This window comes from Ambystoma mexicanum, chromosome 5p, assembly GCF_040938575.1.
Source record: "Ambystoma mexicanum isolate Mex_15411 chromosome 5p, UKY_AmexF1_1, whole genome shotgun sequence".
Taxonomy (NCBI): domain Eukaryota; kingdom Metazoa; phylum Chordata; class Amphibia; order Caudata; family Ambystomatidae; genus Ambystoma; species Ambystoma mexicanum.
Genome location: NC_090930.1, coordinates 534,536,916 through 534,556,695, shown reverse-complemented (window position 1 = coordinate 534,556,695; position 19,780 = coordinate 534,536,916).

The following is a 19,780-nucleotide window of genomic DNA, read 5'->3' as shown; positions in this document are numbered from 1 at the left end:
CACAACAAATGACAGCACCACTACCCCAGGACTGACAAGAATCACAACACAGGGGTACTGCACAGCAGCCAGCACCCATACAGAACACTGACACAATAGCAATGGTACCGGCTACATGACTGGGAGGGGTCTTCCTGATGGGAAACAAACCTTTCAAAGGACATAGATTGACATTATACCGCTAATAGGACAGCCCAAGACAAACTTGATTTGACTCACTCTGCCACACACACTCATGCTCCACCTCCCCGACAGAGCGGGCGAGACGCGCGCCGACACACACACTCACGCACACTCAATAATGCAGAGGACAATTGCATAGGGGTGGTGATAGGTATCAAAACATTTTCTTTTCTGGGTGACAGTGGGGCGACTAGGCCATGCATTAGGGAAGAGACATTTGTGACATCATGAGCGATGTGGATATGACCACCTTATTAACAGAGAAATCCATAACTTGTTAAACACCAGGCATACACATGTTGAAAGTAAGGAAGATTGTTTAAGCATAATGGGGGTGCACGGTACAGAGGGGGTGCATAATGATAGCGCATCACAAGAGAGTACATTTAGCCACATTTTGAGCACACATCTTTCAGCGAGGAGACTGGGCTCATGAATACACGAATAATACAGAACAATTAAATGAGACACACACGGTGGAAGAAGGTGCACTTGAGGGGGGAGGCCTACATTTCATTGACGGTTCACCACGGGAGGAGAAAAATAGGGGTAAAGGGTGGATGATCCATGTTCCCAAAAGAAGGAATTCGGCGACAAAATAACAGTGCAAGTGGTAATGCCACTAGCGCTTTTGAAAATAGCACTGGCACAAATGCATTAGCCAACACACATAGGGAAAGAGGTCATTGCTGCACGAACTGGAGAATGATGGTTGTATTAAAATTTGAGAGCAGATAATGGGGGGAGAAATATATTGTTTAAATGTAACAGTAATTACAGTAGTGGAGTAATAAAATACTAGACTAAATGAGTAATTAACAGAGTAGGTAGGGTTTAAAAAGTGGACATGGGGTGGGATAGAGAGAATGGGAGTAAATTGTGAGGGTTGGGTTTGAAAGAAAAGAGGAAATAAATAAATAAATAAATAAATAAATAAATAAATACAAAAGAGGGGGGAGAGACAGGTAGCGAATAATTGGTAGCGAATTTCATTAGTACCAGCTTAAAGTGCCTGCAGTTCACTGCGAGGCACGCCCTGAGAAGTTGAGAGAGGAGCCATAGAAAAAAAAGATTTAAAAACCCTGCGATTATCTTAACTAAGTAACATGGTGCACTTAATTTAGAAACACAGCCACCCTATATGACAAATGATGTTTCCCTATTTAGCTTGTCAGTGCCCGATACCCCACGGGACAAAGGCACGCACTATAAATAGCTTACAGCAAAAGCACAGTAAATATAAAGATCCAAAGGCCCATTTGTACACTAGCACCTAAATTGCGTATATATGATCCAAGTGTGTAATGAGTATCTTCACATAAATTAAGTGCCTACCCATTTTCTGGGTACATTTCGAATTGTGTAACAATTTACAGTCAGACCGCCATTGAACGCCACCAGGTGGTGACAGGATGGTGCATAGGTGTACCATTGGCTCCTCCCACTAGGACACTGAATAGTGTGAGAGTAGTGCAGAGAAGTTAGGTCAAGAAATTGAAGAATATGTAAATTCTCAGGTCTCAAGCGCTTCCATTTCATTTCTCGCCAGATATAAAGGACCCAGGGCAGGCCTGAAGACAACGGACAACCAACACCCAATGGCTATGGACTACAGTGGGACATTTTCCCCTCCTGACAGACTTTGTTAGCTGTGTAAGGCGTCAAGCCCTACAAAGCGGTGGCCACCCTGGCAACGAGGGAGCAACGATCAACAGGGCCAACGCAAGAGATTTTCATGAACTGCAAAATAGCACGAACACTCCCGAGTTAGGGAAAAAGGCCATCCTATGGTCCAACGCACACTAGCAACTAGAATAGGGATTGACACACGCATTTCCAAAGTTTAATTGAGTTTCATATTACATTTTGTGCACCTACAGCTGTAACACTGTTTTGTTCCTTCTCTTTTCCCCGCACATGCAGGTTGTTGCGTATGTATGCTGTTAGAAATGTGTAGGAAATTTCCTTAATGTTATCTTCCATTAGAAACTGTGAGGCCTACTGATTAAAACATCGTGAAGCATTCCCCACTCAATTGCCCACCCTATCAAGAACCTCCGACCCCTTAGAGCATGTTTCCCTGAAGTATATTTCCTTGCTTCCATTGAATAAACAGCCCAAGATTTTCCCTACCCATATTGAGAAATTTTGAGAACACGAAATGTCCAGGGGGAGGTTTGATTTTTGCCCTTAGTGATTGTTTAGTTTGCGGAGCTTGAGGTTACTAACAAGTACTAACGTATTAACGCCTTTCTTGCGATTTTCAGGCGGGCAACTTTATCATCTCATCAGCTGCAAGGACCCAGCAGCGTAAGTGGTTATGGGCACGCAAATAAGGACTTTTACCTTCACGATGGGACTATTAATGATGAACGAAATAATGGGGGTGGTAATTTGAAAATTATTTGTAATAGTGAGCATTACCGCTGTATCCCCTGCTAACATTCCCTAACCTAAGCAGGAAGAGTTACGGCGTCAGTGGGTGAGGAAAAGCTGCTGCTAAAGTAAGGAGAGTTAAGGGCAGACACAAAGGGAGTAAAACATACACATAACACACATATCAGAAGTGACCAACAACATGCACACATGTACAAAATTGGTAGGGACACCACTGGAGAGAGCTGTCCTGACTGTTCTTTAACATATGCCGGAAGAGAATTGATTACAAAAGAAATTACTACAGCAGAGCACGACGCCCATGTATGCCAAGGTGCGAAGAAGATTGCAAGGGAAGACAGCAACATTGAGATTGAGAAGAAAAAAAAAAAAGGGGTGATCCCCTATGGAAGATGATTACATAAAGCAGCTAATTGGAGAACAACTGTATGTGGAAAGTGACCAGAGAGAGAAGAAACAACGAGCAAATGCACCAGTGAGCAAGCTGCAAGAGAAAAAAAAAGAACAACAAAAATAAATAAATAAATAAATAATAAAAGAAGAAAGAAAAACAAAGAGAGAAGAAAAAAAAAATAATAAAAGAGACAAAAATATGATAAGTGCCTAACGGAGTGAGACAAAAGAGCGAAGATGGTCACTTGGGTGGAGGATGAAGAAGGACGTATACTGTTAAGGTACCAGCGTTATGTTACCAGCACAACAGTGACAAGAAGTGGACAATCATGCTGGATGCAAGAAGGTTGAGAGAAGTTGCGAGATGAGAGCAGGAACATCACTGCTTATGGACTACTATTGAGCACATGCATCTAAAGATCAAGAGAAACTACCACTGAATTGGGGAGGAGAGTGTTCATTGGTGCGCATCAGCATGCCCTTGTTGGTGATGACCAAGGAAGGTGTGAAGAGTGACACATTCACCAAGATGGAAAACAACGGAAGAAGAGAAACAGACAGAGGAGTAAAAAGAGGGGGGAATTACTTCTCGAGCGAGACAGAAGAATAATTGGGTGAAGTACCAGCATACTAAAGAATGATCAGCAAAAAATGCATCTGAAAAGAGAAAGCAAAGAACTAGCTAGTGCTTGCATGGTAATGGATGACATCATGACTGCCTGGTTGATTGAAGGTGATAACGGAAGCACTAGTACCGAGCACAGTATCATTGTGCAAGATAGAGATACATTGCAAGATGTAAGAGAACAACAGAAGAAGACATCGGAATGCAAATAAGAGACATGGTGAAAGGAAGAGCCGGACTAAGGGAGAAGATAGCGGTGTGCAACATGGTTCCAGCAGTAATAAAGGTGGCCACTCCCTGTGATCAGAGGAAGTACGAAGGGAAGTGAGTGTGGTGGAACACAGAAGGAGAACACTCCTATATGTACTGTTCATCAACAACAATGCCAAAAATTACGGACACTTCAAGGAATTGACAAAGATATGCAGACCGGAAGGAGGTGAATGTTGCTTGGTGGTGTGGTCGACAAAGTCGACCAGAGGGGGGACTGAAGAGGGAAAATCGAGATCAAACCCATGCCCCCTCACCCCAGGCGCATATATAAAAGAACAGCAGGAAGAACAAGGAGCGCACTTATCCTTTGAACCAGGCCCCAGCGCACCCATGGGTGACAAATATGCTGAAACACACCCACTTCACCAACAGTGCAACTTCCATGCTACATTAGAATCAATGCTGCAATATCAGAACCTACAGACACAAAAATCCCTGTTTAAAGGCTTGCAAATGCCTATATGAATTAACATGGTCTAAATGCACAGTGTAAAGCCATGTTTCAGGAAAATTACAGCCAAGTTCATTTCACTCACTGAACACTGGCTGCAGAAGCCTTCAGCAACATTCCTCGCAAAACCTCCGACCTGCCAAGGCCGCACATTCAAGATAAGACTGCTTTCTGCAGAGAACATTTTTTAATTATCCACAAATGCGAATAAATCACGGCAACCCAGTGTGCTTTTTTTTTTCTTTCTGGGAAAGAAAGACATTTTCTCAAGGACTCGCACAACATTTGAAACATAAATTGTAACAAGAATGGCGCAGCCCAGCGCCCAGAGCCCATGTGCGAACTGCTTGTTCAGCTAAGAAGTTATGGGAACAAAGTCATAATGTAACAGGTTAGAATTAGGTAATGGGGGCTGGCACAGCTAAATCAATCCACTGACGCAAAAGGTTAATATCCAATTATCAGGCTCTCTATAAGGGCTACATAGGTAACCTATCACTTAGCAGCCAATAGCAGGAGGAGATAGGTTTCTGGGAGCTGATCCAATTCTGTGAGGTCAGCCTGCAGTGTGATTACAAAGCTGGCTTGCAAGCCAGCACCGGGGGAGACGGCGCCTGAACTCGCGATGTGCACGATGCTCTGTGTGTTTTTTTTATTTTCTGCTGCCCAGAAATAAACGCAGTTTGGAACATGCTGCTGCCTGCTTGGGACTCTGTTGCATTTCTGGGGGCCATATGGGAGGTGTTGGGGTCTCCCATACCTGGTGAGGGTATGGCTGCTGGCCCCCCACTGCCCTGGTGGGGGTCCAGCTTCTAAATGGTGTTGTTGTTGGTGTCCAGTTTGTACACACGTTGTAAATTAGATTTTCCACTGAATTTCTTTAATGTAAAATTGTGCAATTTTTCATTTGTTGCACAATGACCCACACAAGCCCCTGCTCCTGCTCTCCACACCACCCACCCTCCAGTGCCCATATTCCAGGCTCCCACACCCTCAGGTCCACACATACCTTGACGGTTTTTCCTTTGGTGGTCTGCCAGTCTTTGCCATGAACAGGCTGTTTCGATGTCTACAGTGGTGATATTTGCTTGTAGTTATTTTATTAAGGGAATTTGGCATGCATGATCAGCAGGAAGCAGAATACAGCACCATGGCCCTCATTCCAACCCAGGTGGTAAGTTCCCTACTTTACCACCATGGTGTAAACTCTGTTTACACCATGGTGGATGGCGGATTTACTGCCCCATTCCAAGGTGAGTGGGGCGGTAAATCCCCAATCCCCATTTACCCTTCCCCATTCCCATTTTTGCCCCATAGGGCATAATGGGAGTGGGGAAGGCGCTAATTACGGCACCGTAAATAACGGTGCCGTAATTAGCGCCAAGGACGCTTAGCGCCTTGGTACTTAACGCCTGCTAAAAGCAGGCGTTAAGGTGGAAATCAGGCATTAAGGGTTAACGGCGCCAACTGCGCCGTTAAACCCTTAACGCCTGGGTTGGAATGAGGGCCATGTCTCACATACCCTGGGTGCTATTAGTTATATGTGCCTTAAAACCCCTCCTCAGTACATATTGATTAAATATCTACCTCCACCCAAAATCATTAACAGATGAGATATTACTACATCTGGTAATACTGCCTGAGGAAACATGGCATTTCCTCATGCAGACCTATTGAACTCCAAAATGGGGAATAAATGCAACGACTGAATCACACTGAATCATGTGGACTCTTGTGCTTTCCACATGAGTACTGTATGCATTAATGTTGTAAGAGTCTGGAGGTATTACCAAAGGTAGTACCTCCAAACACATAACACAATAACACAGCCTTCATAGTGTTTACAGAGAAAGTTGGGGGCAACCCCAAACTGGCAACCAAAGAAACTTTCCGGCTAACTATTTTAGTTATAGACCTTAGCTGGCAAGCCACAAATGAAAGCTGATATTTCTTGTGATTTATCAAACAAAAAGTGGAATTCCGACATCTTTATACAGCACAGAGCATCATCTGGCACCAGATACCTCAATGAAGAATTGAAAGTGTACTACCCAGCTAGAAACGTTATGTCTGCTAGTAGTGGCCTACTATGCATTCCAAAATCCAAACATCAACAGAAAGGAGTCACCAGAATGGGAGTGTTAGAATGTTTGACATGGAACAGTCCAACAACTGACTTGAGGCTGCAGAGGAATTACTGTCTCTTCAAGAAATACCTAAAATCACTTACGTTTCAGAAGGCGTTCCCTGACCTCCTCATCAATAGAGATTATATCCGGATCTAAGTCTACATTCAGCCCTGTTCACTGTCCACACAGACTTTCATATCTCACTCATTCCTTCCCGTTGCATAGAGTTCATCTAGGCAGCTCTATGCCTAAGTGGGACCTTTTTCCACATACACCCTAAGGGGCCCTTCTACCTGAATCACACCCTCCACATGTATCCCCTCCAGTACTTATCAGTCAAAGAAGTCTTTCAGTTGTAGTTTGGCAGGCATTCCTATAACCCTAGACGTCCTCAGTCATTGGATCCTGGCGGCTCTCTACAATACTAGACCAGGAGCTCTCCGACTTCAAGAAGATAATGTGGGATGCTTCCTTCAACTTGTGCACTTAAATGCCTTTGGGTAGGGATCTCTTAGGACTGCAGCATATGGGCCTATTTTAAATGTGACATACTCCTCCACACCCCAAAGTAGTTTTCCTCTGCATGCTTGCACTAAATGAAATACCAAATATATAAATTTCTCTGAAAATAAAATGAGTGTTGACATTGCACCCTGCCCTGGCGTACCACTGCATTTTTGTCATGTCCCTCTTGATCCACTGTGATAGTAAACCGAGGGAAACGCTCACAGGAATTGGTCTGCAAAAGGCGAAGAGGAAAAACCTCAAAAGCATAAACATCCCCGCCTGAAGTTTAGTCCATCAAGATGCCTGAGGTGAAGTGATCAGGAATCATCTGTCCTTGAGCATGCATGCATATGAAGACTGCAAGAGAGATACAAAACAACTTCATGGGAGACTACAGCAGCATCCAAAAATATGGCCATCATAGTACAGAAACAGCATAATCCTGCAAACATCTAGAACAGGAACACCACTTTTGCTCTTTCAATATCAGGAACAACAAATGATAGCTCAGTGCTTTTCCTGGTTCCTCGGCACCACACTGGACCGGCAACATCCAAATTGCACAATGATTATTACATCCATGGGTACCACACTGGGCCAGAAGTCCCCAGGTATCATGCCGGTTGCAATGTACCCTGAAAACCTGCTGTTCCTATACAGCCTGGTGTTCCTGACACTGAGGTATGACTTGCAACTCAAGAAGGTTCCGTTCCTGGTGTTTCATAGTGTATGTGCCACTCTATGCTTCTTAGTATTTTGATTTCAAGATGTAATATATTGAGTTTGTCAGGAATATGCGCGCTCTCTGAAGATGGCTTGTAAAAGTTTACTTCATAGACACATATTTCCTTATTTACATTTTTCAAAGCATGCAAAGCTATCCCCAATGGGCTGGGAGTGAAGAATTCATCTGGCTACTCCTTGGCCTGTCATCCAGTTTATGTTATTTCACCAAATTACTGAAGTTCTTTTGTACCCGAGTTGTTTAAATAGCTGTAATTGAAATCTTTCAGGAGCCATATCGACCAATCTCTCCGTCGACCATGTGGCGGTGGGTGTGTCTAAAAATACAGAGGGCAGGATTCATCTGTCAATCTGTAGAATTAATTTGATTAGTCGGGTATGTTAGCAAAGCTTTTAGATTGAAAACAAGATGACCTTCAGGTGTTTAGTTGGTGGAATTATATGTGTACTGGATTTATTTGAAAACCAGAGATGCCAATTTCGATCGGAAATAACACATTTACAGAATGTGGTGGCAGTTCCCAGAAAGGTATATTTGTATATTTGTTTATTTCTTACGCGCACCAGGCAGAGAAACTGCATTCAGGCGCATATGTTAACTACAAGTCGAATTCAAGCTGCGATGGACTATATATGCCTTTGATACTTAGAGTTATTTGAATAGAAAGGTTTTCAGTTCTTTCCTAAACCTTTCCAATGTGGTGCATGATCGTATACCAATGGTTCCTGGTTCCACAACTTTGGTCCAAACACAGAGAACCTCCTGTCGCCCTTTGAGGTACGTTTCGTCCGGGGGACATCCACCAAGAGTTTGTCTCCTGACTGATGGTCTCTGGTTGGATGGTAATGATGGATTCTAGTATTGAAATATCTAGGTGCGAGTTTGTAAAAGCATTTGTATATAAGACACGCCACTTTAAATTTGATACGGTCCTCCACCATAAGCCAGTGGAGTGCTCTCTGAGATGTGGAAACATGTTCCCTTTTTCCTAGATAGGAAGTTAGCCATCTGTTTCACAGGGATCCCTGTCATCAGACTATTGCAATAGTCAAGATGGGAGTTTACCAAAGCTCCTACAACCATGGGATGATCTTGAGGTGCTAAAAACGGGAGTACATTCCTATGCATACGCAGGGAGTAGTACACTGCTTTTACTTTGGCCCCTACCTGGGCTTCGCTGGCCAGATTTTCTTGTCAGATACACCCAAGGTTTTTCACTCTCTTTGAAAATGGAATGTCTACACCCAGGATCTGCGGTGTTATATTAATTTCTTCCTTTCTGTTTTTTTCTCTGATCTAAATAATATTACTTCCGTTTTGGTTGTGTTAAGCTGCACCTGGTTGCATGCCATCCATTTTTTTATGTCTTGCATGCACCGGTCGATTCCTTCAAATGCCTCAGACAGGATATCTGTCTCCATCTAGATCTGCGTGTTGTCAGCATATGAATGGAATAGTAGACCCTGTTTCCTCAGAATGTCAAACAGCGGTCGAATATACAGATTAAAGATCAAAGGTGAGAGCGCTGAGCCTTGGGGGACTCCACATCTCAGTTGTATTAGCTCTGAAAGAAAGGCTCCCAATATCACCTGCTGGGTTCTATCCTGTAAGAAGGAGTCAAACCAGTCCATCACTACTTTGGCAGCTCTTCCTAGTTTTCCAATCCGTTGAAGGATGATCTTATGATTAATTGTGTCGAACGCCGCCGACAGGTCGAGCATCAATAATATCTCGTATCGTTTCCCCTGTCTGCAGCTTCCAACAAGTCGTCCTGGACTGCCAATAAAGCAGTCTCTGTCCCATGATTTGGGCGGAACCCCGATTGATATTCATCTAAGATGTCTTTACTGTCTACAAACTGTTGGAATTGATTGCAGACAATTTTTTCCAAGATTTTAGTGGCCCAGCATAAATTGGCCACTGGGCGGTAGTTTTTTAACACCATAGGATCTAAGTTTGGCTTTTTTAATAGAGGTTTTACCAATGCTCCCTTTAGTAAGCATTGGACATAGCCCTCTGTTAAGGATTTATTAACAAAGGTAGTTATAAATGGGGTAAGGTTAGCTGCCAGGCGAATGGCAGTACATGCTGGCATCAGAAAAGCCAGGTCCTTTGTGGGTTTTAGTTGGAGTATTAATGCTTGTACTGCTTCCTTCTCAATGGGTTGGAAGCAAAAACTCTCCTCTTTTTCCTGGTTTTCTACCACTTCTAGCTCTTCTCTGGATACTTCCCACTCTTCCGCAATCATCACTTCGTTAATACTCTTTTGAATGTCCACAATTTTTTGTTAAAAAAAACCATTGAACTTATTAGCCTGCTCCTGTGAGTCTGCGGTGGGTGCTGCCATACATTTAGAGTTCCTAGACCTTGTCACTACGCCGAATAGGGCTTTGGCCTGATTACCTGCTAGCTTAATTTCTCCATGGAGGAAATCCTTTTTTGCCACAAAAGGGCATTTTTATATTCCTTTAGGCGGGCTCTCGCCTTCTCAACATCTTTATCTAGTTTGGAGGACCTCCAACGTTTGTTAGCCTGGCGTACCTGTTTACGCATCAGACCCAATGCTGGATTAAACCAAGATTTGGATTTTTTGGTGGTCTTGAGTCTAAGCGGTGCGTATTTATCACAGATTTCCTTTAGCAAATCTGCCCCCTTACTGAAAAACTCTTCACATGTCAGATTAATGTCCAGGCATGCCAATCGGTTTTCAACTTCCTCCTCAGGGATTTCTTCTAGATCCGACCGACACCAAATTGGTGTGGTCTACCGTCCTTTCCCCTTCTGTGGTCCCATTCCCCTAACGAGAAATAATTGTAGACAGTGATCCAATCACAGGAGTGGAATGGTCTCACTGAATTGAATGACTCCTCCTCTTGCTGCTAGGAGATTTAAGCAGTGACCCTTCTTATGAGAGGGTTCCCTAGTGATGACCTCCAGATCATGATTATCTAGGAGTTCCATCAGGGCAACGTGGTTTGGATGAGAATTGTCCCTTTCCAACCATATGTTCCAATCTCCTATGCATAATATGTCTTTATATTTGCTCCCCATTAGTGTAAGGTGAGCATCTAATGTTTCCAGAAAACTCTGTAGGGGTCCAGGTGGTCTATAGCCTAGCAATACTTTTAATGCTTGAGTATGTGACACTGAGATGGAAAATTCCCCAAACTGGATATTGTCATTCCAGTCCAATCTCTCCAAATGTGAGATGGTCATGGATGACTTGTATATTATAGCAATGCCCTCTCCTCTCCTGTCCTCTCTATTGACAAACTGAATAGTGTACTTCTCTGGTACCAGTTTGTGAAATATAGTTTGAGACCCTTCAGTAAACCATGTTTCAGTCAAACATAGCAGCTCCAGGTCTAACTCTTGGATGAGTGTTCCTACTTCAACAGCATGTCCCACTGCTGAGCGTGCATTAAGTGAAGCCACTTTAATAATAAGATTTTCCTCCTGCCATGTCGTCTGTGTATCCCTTTCTAGCCCATGCTTCCAGATTTTATTTAAACATCTCAGATGTAAATGACCCTGCAGAGAATTCCAAGATCTCAGCTGTGTCGCCGTGTAACTTAAGGTGCCTGCACAATAACACAAAGACGAGAACAAAAGGTGAGCCAGCTTATGAGGCTGTGAACAAAGTAGGACATAGACCAGGGACAAAACAAAATGAACATGTTATGGGGTGGCGGTCGCCGCACTATAATTAAGTGGAGTATCGAGATACATATGAAAATCAAACAATTACTTGCTAATAACCTTTGACTCGCACGAGAGATTTGGCTGAAATTTTGCAAACAAAACGTTTGTCATCTGGACTTGTGCCCTCCCTCTGCCCCTGAGACTGGAACATTTGGGAAAGATCTGTAAAAATATAAGTTATTAAATAAGTTACAAAAAACGTTGTTTCAGCTTAGTCCTTATTCATATCACATAGAAGAAAAAGTCAAACTTTTGCACCAGCGCACAACCAAAAATGCTGGATAGAATTGGACCACATACGAAACAACTTATGCGCAAAACGTTGACTCGATTTCCAGAAGGGGTCTCGGGTTATTGCCTCCAGTAGTTTTTAAAATATTTGACATTGAAGGGGGTCTACATTTTGCACATTTTGCTTTCTTAATAGCTTTTTCACTTTTTTATGAGAGTCAAACATTATTAGCTATTACATTTTTGGGTTTCCTATGGAACTTGACACTCAACTGACCGCCACATTATAATATATAAAGCAGGTGACTTACAGAGTTAGCAATAACCTAGGGGAGCAAGTCCTTCAAACTAAAGAGTACTTCACAAATATACAAAATAAAACCCAATTCAGAATGCTTCACACATTTTGGTGCAACAGCTTTGAAGATTCATAAAATATCTGCCTCTTTTTCTTGCATTAATTTTGTGATTTGTTTCTAGTTATTGTTAGAAGAATATTAACATTTAATTGAAAACACAGACCAGTGGGTTATCCCACCCTTGTTTTGTTCCGATTCAAACTACCCTTTAAGTTTTGATGGGTTGGCGCTTTTAAAGGTTAATTCATAACTGGTATATTTTGAATGCTTTTTTACTTCATCTTATGGCAAGTATGATTTTAATTTGGCATCATGCTATCAAATGGGACACATGTTTTTATTATATAGAGCATGTTATATGTTCTTTTCCTATCCAGGTTTATATCTCAATTAGCTATATTCAACTGCTTGCAGTGGAGATGCTCCTATATACTAAGGTAGTTAGAGTGAATAAGCCTTTCACCTGATCACAGATGTTCTATTTAATGTTCTCTGGGATGAAAGTGACTATGAGGCATGTCTGGGATGTTCTGATAGCTCCAAATAGGATTGTGGGAGGGTATCAGCAGTGCAGTGGAGTGCATTCAAGCCCTGAAGTGAGTTTGGAGTGAAACTGTGCTAGTGGTTTACCACTCTATCTAAAATCAGGCTTTGAATTTGAATAGTTTCATTCCCTGTATCACAATAGTGGGATGTGAATGTTGTGTCCCAGCGAGGACTGCATAATAAGGAGAGGCTGCTAAGAAAGGAGAAAACGTGGAAATAGGTAGGAAGCAAATCGACAAAGAAGTGGAATAAAGAAGATGCACTACATTAACGGGCATTCCAAGCTTAAATTATATTGCACTAGATAAATAGCCTGCAGCCAATAGTGAACAAAATAACTGCCGTCAAATTAGGTGATTTTTGCCATGAGATTCTCGAGAGTTGTATCTCGCTTCTACTTTGGATATCCCAGTCAGAAGCCGTTTGACCGGTGTTTGAGCTGATCTAACAATCACAGAGATGCTGTTAGCCCGATGAGGGATGCATGCACCAACTATGCACCTGTACATAGAGTGCTAAACTACTCCCCTGCTTTTCCACAATACGCACCCTTCCACACCAGCCAGCTATCTTTCTCAAGTGCCATTCCTCAGGTGTGCCCAGAGGATGCGCAGCAAGAACCAAGCCCCTTCCACAGCTCTCATTCCTCCCATCGGAGCACCAAGCAGCTCCCTGCCCTCCACCCACAAGTGATCTTCCAGATGCAGAGGTTACATCATCCGTTTTTCTACGCATAGCCCAGAAGCTCATAGCAAATTTCTAATCTTCCAAGGACTGCTACGGTTTTCACCAGCTCCATTTTCAGTTATGTTCCTTACGAAAAAACACATTCAAAAGAATCAAGGGCTACTATGCAATTTGCTTTACAATTAAATGCATATTCTTTCCACATAAGTACACACTATTCAAACTTATGATGCTGGACTACTGCCAGTTCCACACTCTCAAAGAGCATAATTTCTCTGCAACCCTAATCCTTTTGAGCTTGCACCAGTCTGCCAGGGGGCTCAGATGCACGGAGGTAAAGACTTTGAGCATTTGATCCACAAAATGGGTGACCATGACGATAATAACAAAAATATTCACTAATTTGGTGGGGTTAAAAGTAAAATCCATAATAAAAATCCGTCCTGGTCAATAAACCATTTTGTATACTAGCCTCGTTGCTGCACTAATCAACAAACTCGTTTTGGAGCACATATCAAGCATGAATACAAATGATAATCTTTAAACCAATGTAACAAAAGAAACAGTTGAGGACTTTGTCCTTTGCCTCCAGAATGTCTACCATTGCCATTTTGACACATTCTCTGATGAAGAAGCTAATATACTCTGCATCATTTAAGGATTTACATCACCTACATTCAGGAAAAATCTCCTTAAGCTACAGCTACCATGAAAAGAAATTCTTATAGGAATGAGTCGATATGCAAGCAGCAGAAATGGGTGATGGCAAGAAGCATGAACAAGTTGCAGCATTGAATACTAAACCTTGTCCACTCTGCTTACTTGTAACCCTTAATCCACGAATGCCAACCAAGGAACAACCACAAAGTCTTATACCAAGTACACTTACCAATCAACAGTTGCAAAGCCTGTGCAACAGTTGTGGATTCTCCTTTTTACACAAAGGTCCATGCCCAGCATTAGGCCAACAATGCATCAAATGTGGCCGCCGAAATCATTTTCAAAATGTCTGTAGCGAAGACAAACCTTTACCACTGTAAAACTTGAAACGCCCCACCTCATTATGCCAAACAGTCAGATACCTGTCAATAAATGAACCATTGGCCAAATTTTGCTCCGAGGCCCTACAAAAGGTATAGAAACTCACAGATGAATATGTATACCCGATGAGGTTGTTGCAGACACCCCCCCAAAAGGCAGCCTCCTTATCTGAGGCATTGCCACAGACTTCATAATTGACACAGGGGCTACCCTCAATATTATGCATGAACAACAATTCTGTGGCCTACAGGACACACTCCACCTGACTCCCACCACCACCATGGCAAAAATATTTCAATGGGCAACTGCACAACTCCTTCTATGCTTCAGACAGTTCTGTTCCACACATCACAATACCAATAAGTTGGTCATTGCTCTGTTTCCTGCATTGAGGACATCAGCCATGAGTCAGTGTCTAATTCTATACACAATAGCAAGATGTTTAGAGCTTGTAGAAGCAATGTGCAATATGATAAAGAGTACAAGTTCTCTCCAGCGTATGTCCAATACATTCCTGCATACTCATCTCCCACTACTAATAATGGGCCTCAGAAAATTCAATGGCCCACCCACACAACTTCATATCACTGACAACATGAGACCAATACCTCAAAACTGCTGAAGGGTAGGTTTCAATCTGCAATAAATAAGTATTAGAATAATTGGAATGACTTCTGATAGAGGACACTATTGAGGTTGCCATGGAACCCATTGCTTGGAAAACACCAGTCATGATTGTCCCCAAAGAAGATGGTCAGATTCGACTCTGTGTCAACATGTTCATCCCAAGCACAGCAATTGAACGGGAACACCTTCCTGACCCCACAATTGAAGACAAGATCATTTGACTGAATGAAGCTGAACAATGTATGAAACATGTCCTCAATCAAGCATATCAGCTACTAGTATAACATCCAGAGCCTTAACACATAGACATTTCTGACGAACAAGAATCCATTACAATACAAAAGAGAATTTCAATATCACCTCAGTGGCAGAAACATTTCAACAGACAACAAAAAACTGTTACTTCCCATTCCACAGGGTTCAACTACAGCAACGATATCCTCATTTTTGCACGAACACAAGAGGAACATGACCGAACCCTCAACAACATCTGCCAAGCACTACTAGCACTATGTGTTACTGTCAAAGCAGATAAATGTGAAATTAACAAACGGCATATTACATTCTACAGATACATTTTCCCAAAAGATAGAATGATCCTTGAACCAGCAAAAGTTGAAATGATTCAACAACTCTCTCCTCAAACACAAACCATGAATGTACGGTCTTTGCTCTGAATAGCAGGATGCTGCTCAAGATTTATTCCAGACTGTGCACCACCTAGTGAACCGTTGCGTAATCTTGTCAAACAGGGAAGTCTGTTCTAATGCTCTCAACAATGCCAAAGTGCTTTGGACACCATCAGCGAGACTCTAGCAAATACATATCACCTGGCCTGCTTTGATCCTTCACTGTGTACCAAAGTGACAATTTATGCAAGCCCCACTGAATTGGGAGCAGTACTAAAGTAACACAAGATGAAAACACTGCAATTAAAAACAGTGGTAGCTTATGCTAGTTGTACGCTCACTGCCAGAGAACTGGAATACTCCTAATCCGAGAAAGAGAGAATGACCGCTGAAAGGGGGTCCAAATATGTTCATATTTTTCATAGGGAAACAGTTCATGCTGGTTTTTGACAACCAGGCGTGCCTATCAATATTCTTCAGTCCACAAACAAAAATGTCCCCATGCATGGAATGATAGGGCATGCGACTTCAAGAATGTGCATTTTGGTATGTCATCAGTGTATTTAGGGGCTGCGCAATGGGGGCCTCAGGGTTAAGACGATGTAGCTTCCAACACCTGCCAAATTCCAAGGCCTTTGTGACATTAAATCGGCCCCTTAAAGTCACCTCAACAAAATTTGTTTTCACTTCATTTCAAGGGTTGCATTGCATCGAATTGTTTCACCTTAATGGTGCTTCAACTAAAGTTTTCTCAAGAGTTTTGTTATACAACACCTCCCACCACCTGTAATCCTGCCTTTTTTCTGATGACTTAACTGATGTCATATCATTTGTTATCAATATCTTTTTTTCAGCTATGCAACATTGGGTTTATCAAGTATTTTATCTTATTTGTGTCCAATAGATAAGAGGGGATTACTAATGGGGTACTTAGATGAGGAAGACTGAAGTGGGGTAGTTGGGAACTGTCATGCGGAAGAGTGAGGTGAGGGTAGTGGGGGGCTATAGCAAGTAAGAGTGAGGTGGTGGGGTAATGTGACAAGGAAGAGTGACTTTGTGGTATTGGAGACTGTGAGGAGGAAGAGGGATGTGGTGGTAGTGGGAGACAGTGACAAGGAAGAGTAAGGTGGTGGTAGTGGGGTACTGTGATGCAGAAGAGTAACTTGGTGATATTGGGCAACTGTGAGGGGGAAGAGTTATTTGGTGGTAGTGGGATACTGTGATAAAGAAGAGTGATGTGGTAGTGGGAGACAGTGACAAGGAAGGGAAAGGTTGTGGTAGTGGGGTACTGTGATGAGGAAGACTGGCATGGTGGTAGCGAGGCACTAAGACAATGAAATGTTAGGTGGTGGTGGTGGGGTACTCTGATGAGGAAGAGTAAGTTGATATTAGTGGGGTACTGTGATGTGGAAGAGTGACCTGGTGCTAGTGGGGTACTGTGATGTGGAAGAGTAATGTGGTGGTAGTGAGGGACTGTGCCAGGAAGAGTGATGTGGTAGTAGTGGGATACTGTGATGAGGAAGACTGATGTGGTGGTATTGTAGGGTGTGACGAGGAAGAGTAAGTTTGTGGTAGTGGGGTACGGTGATGAAGAAGAGTGGTGTGGTAGTAGTGGGGGACTGTGATGAGGAAGAGTGACATGGTGATAGTGGCAGACTGTGATGAGGAAGAGCAAAGTGATGTTAGTGGGGGACTGGGACAAGGGATGTGGGGGGAAAAGGTAAGATTACCATTGTGTACTGGAATGAGGAACAGGGATGTATGGTTATATAGGTGAGATTACTATTCCATACTGGGAGAAGGAAGAAGAGTGTGGGGGTATATAGGTATGATTACTATTCGATTCTACCATGCGGAAGATGAATGTAGGGGTTCAGGTAGGATTACTAAGTAGGCACTGTGACAATGAAGAGGGAGGCACTATAATGTAGTTATCTTCCCTGCTGACGTCAGGAGTGAATCGAAAACTTCACTGTTAAGTCACGTGAAAAGCTTGTCCAATCAAAACAAAGGATATAGCGAACATGCATCGCTTCCCTCTGTCTTCGTTGCACACTTTATTTTGAAGCAAGTATGGAATTATAAGCTTTTTTAACACATTTAACACACCTTAAACGCTAATAGCTCCCTAATACTACTTTTTTCATACTAAAAATAGTGTTTCCTAATCTGATTCTTCCCCAAATAAGTACTCTTTTTTTTCTGCTGTTCGTGCCGATTTTCGAACTTGGAAAAACACTAAAATAAAACGGCACACTCTCCAAACACCAAACCTTCAAAAATTATGATTTATTACCCTACCCACGTGCTCCCTGACCTCAAAACGGCCCTACTTACACCTCTTGATCATTTTAGGACACTTTCCAAAATCGATTCAGGAACTTGATTCTAGAATCGCGTAATGGTGGATTTTGAGAAATGAAAAACATTGTCTCCAGTGATGCATCATGGGAAATACCTAGCTTTTTGGATACAGGGGCAGACCAATCTACAACAAATTTTAAAAAACTATTGGACAGATTATCGGCAAACCAACAAAGGATTTCCTTCGAGTGCTTTGTGTCTGAGTTGTGTCTTATTTGGCGCAAATCCATCCAGCGGTTTGGGCTGACTGCTTGAGCAAAAATTGGGCATTTTCCGCGTGTGAAAATGAATGCAAAAGTGAGAAACACACCCTCTTTTTACCCTACATTTTTTGAACCGCAACATAGAATTGCACAAAATGTTCCAGTTCCTGGGGGACCAGGTCCCAGATTACAAATGTCATGTTAATTCGTCTTCCAGCTCAAAAGTAATTAGCCATAGAATGTTCAAATTTCTTATGGATGATAGTTTTCACCTTAACCATAATAGACATAATAGATAAATAGCCTGAACCTATCAGTGAATGAAATTGGGAGGTCTCTGCACATTCCCTTACATAAACGGTCTGTGAAAACAGGTTCAACTAGAGGGATTTTTGAATATGTTGCTGGGTAGGGTATACAGGTTAAACTAAATCCAACACTGTAATAGGTGTAATATTTTCCTCTGAAGTATTATAGGTAATATCTTCCTAATTTCCAGGCACATATGTTCATTAAAGGGATATTGTGATAGGGAAGGTAGTAATTCTTGTTTTTATCTTTTGAAGAATGCAGTTCAGAGCCTACAGGCTCCAACTGCACCAGTGGGAAGTCTCTGTTGAATGTGTTCCAATATCCATCTTTTATGCAATCAACAGTTGCCTGAGAAGAGACGCTATTAACCAGTAGGCTACTGTTGGTGATATTGTCCTTAATGGCTGGACTGTGGTCAAGAGGAGTCTGAAGTTCCAGCTCACCATGTAACCAATGATTGAACGTAGGCTCATCTAATTGGCTGCTTGGCTGCGGTGGGGAGGGATGTTGGGGCTTCTTACTGCTCAAGTGGGCCCACCTTTCTCTTACACCTGTTGACAATCACCCTTGCAGGATGTTAATGCTTTCATCTGATTAGCCACAGTGGGCATATAACTATGCTTACTAGATATCTGAACAGACTCGGTGCTGTTCAGATATTGGGTCTCATTAGAAGTTTGTCTGGGTTTTTGCCACCTGGTGTAGAGGCAGAGTGGAGCCAGTATTGACATTCCAGCTAATCGAGTACCCATCGATTGCTGGCCACATCCATTCCAGCTAATCGAAGGGTGGAATTAACTCGGAGTTCGACACTTGAGGAGATGGCTGTGTGATGTCACAGAACGTCGAAGCACGTGAGGCACGGGAGGCTTGGTAAGTTTGTAAAAAGTCTGCTAGCTGTGCCACCAACCACAGCCTCATTTAAAAGGTGAGCAGGCGTCTACTAAGGGAATGGGCAATGGAGTGTGTGCAGCCTGTGCCTAGTGGCGTAGGGGATCCACGTGTTTAAAACGACACAATAAATAACGACAAACATTTTTACACTTGAATAACGAAAACATGTTGATTTTTTGTGTAATTTGGGGGAGCCTCCCAAACACTTGTTTCTCCTGCTTTACTAACCCACCCAGCCCCAACCACCCTTTTTTATCCCTTAACCCACCCCCACATATGTTTTTATTGAAAATGTCGACATTTATTTCATTATTTGTGTTTCACCGAAAATGTTTGTCGTTATGTATTTTTCGTTATTAACACTTTATACCCTGGAAAACACCCACAGTCTATTCCCCTTGGAATACACATTTTATTGGTTGATATGTTGCTCACCCAGATTTGCGGAGGGCAAATCGTGCATGCATAGAGCGGCCAAGGTC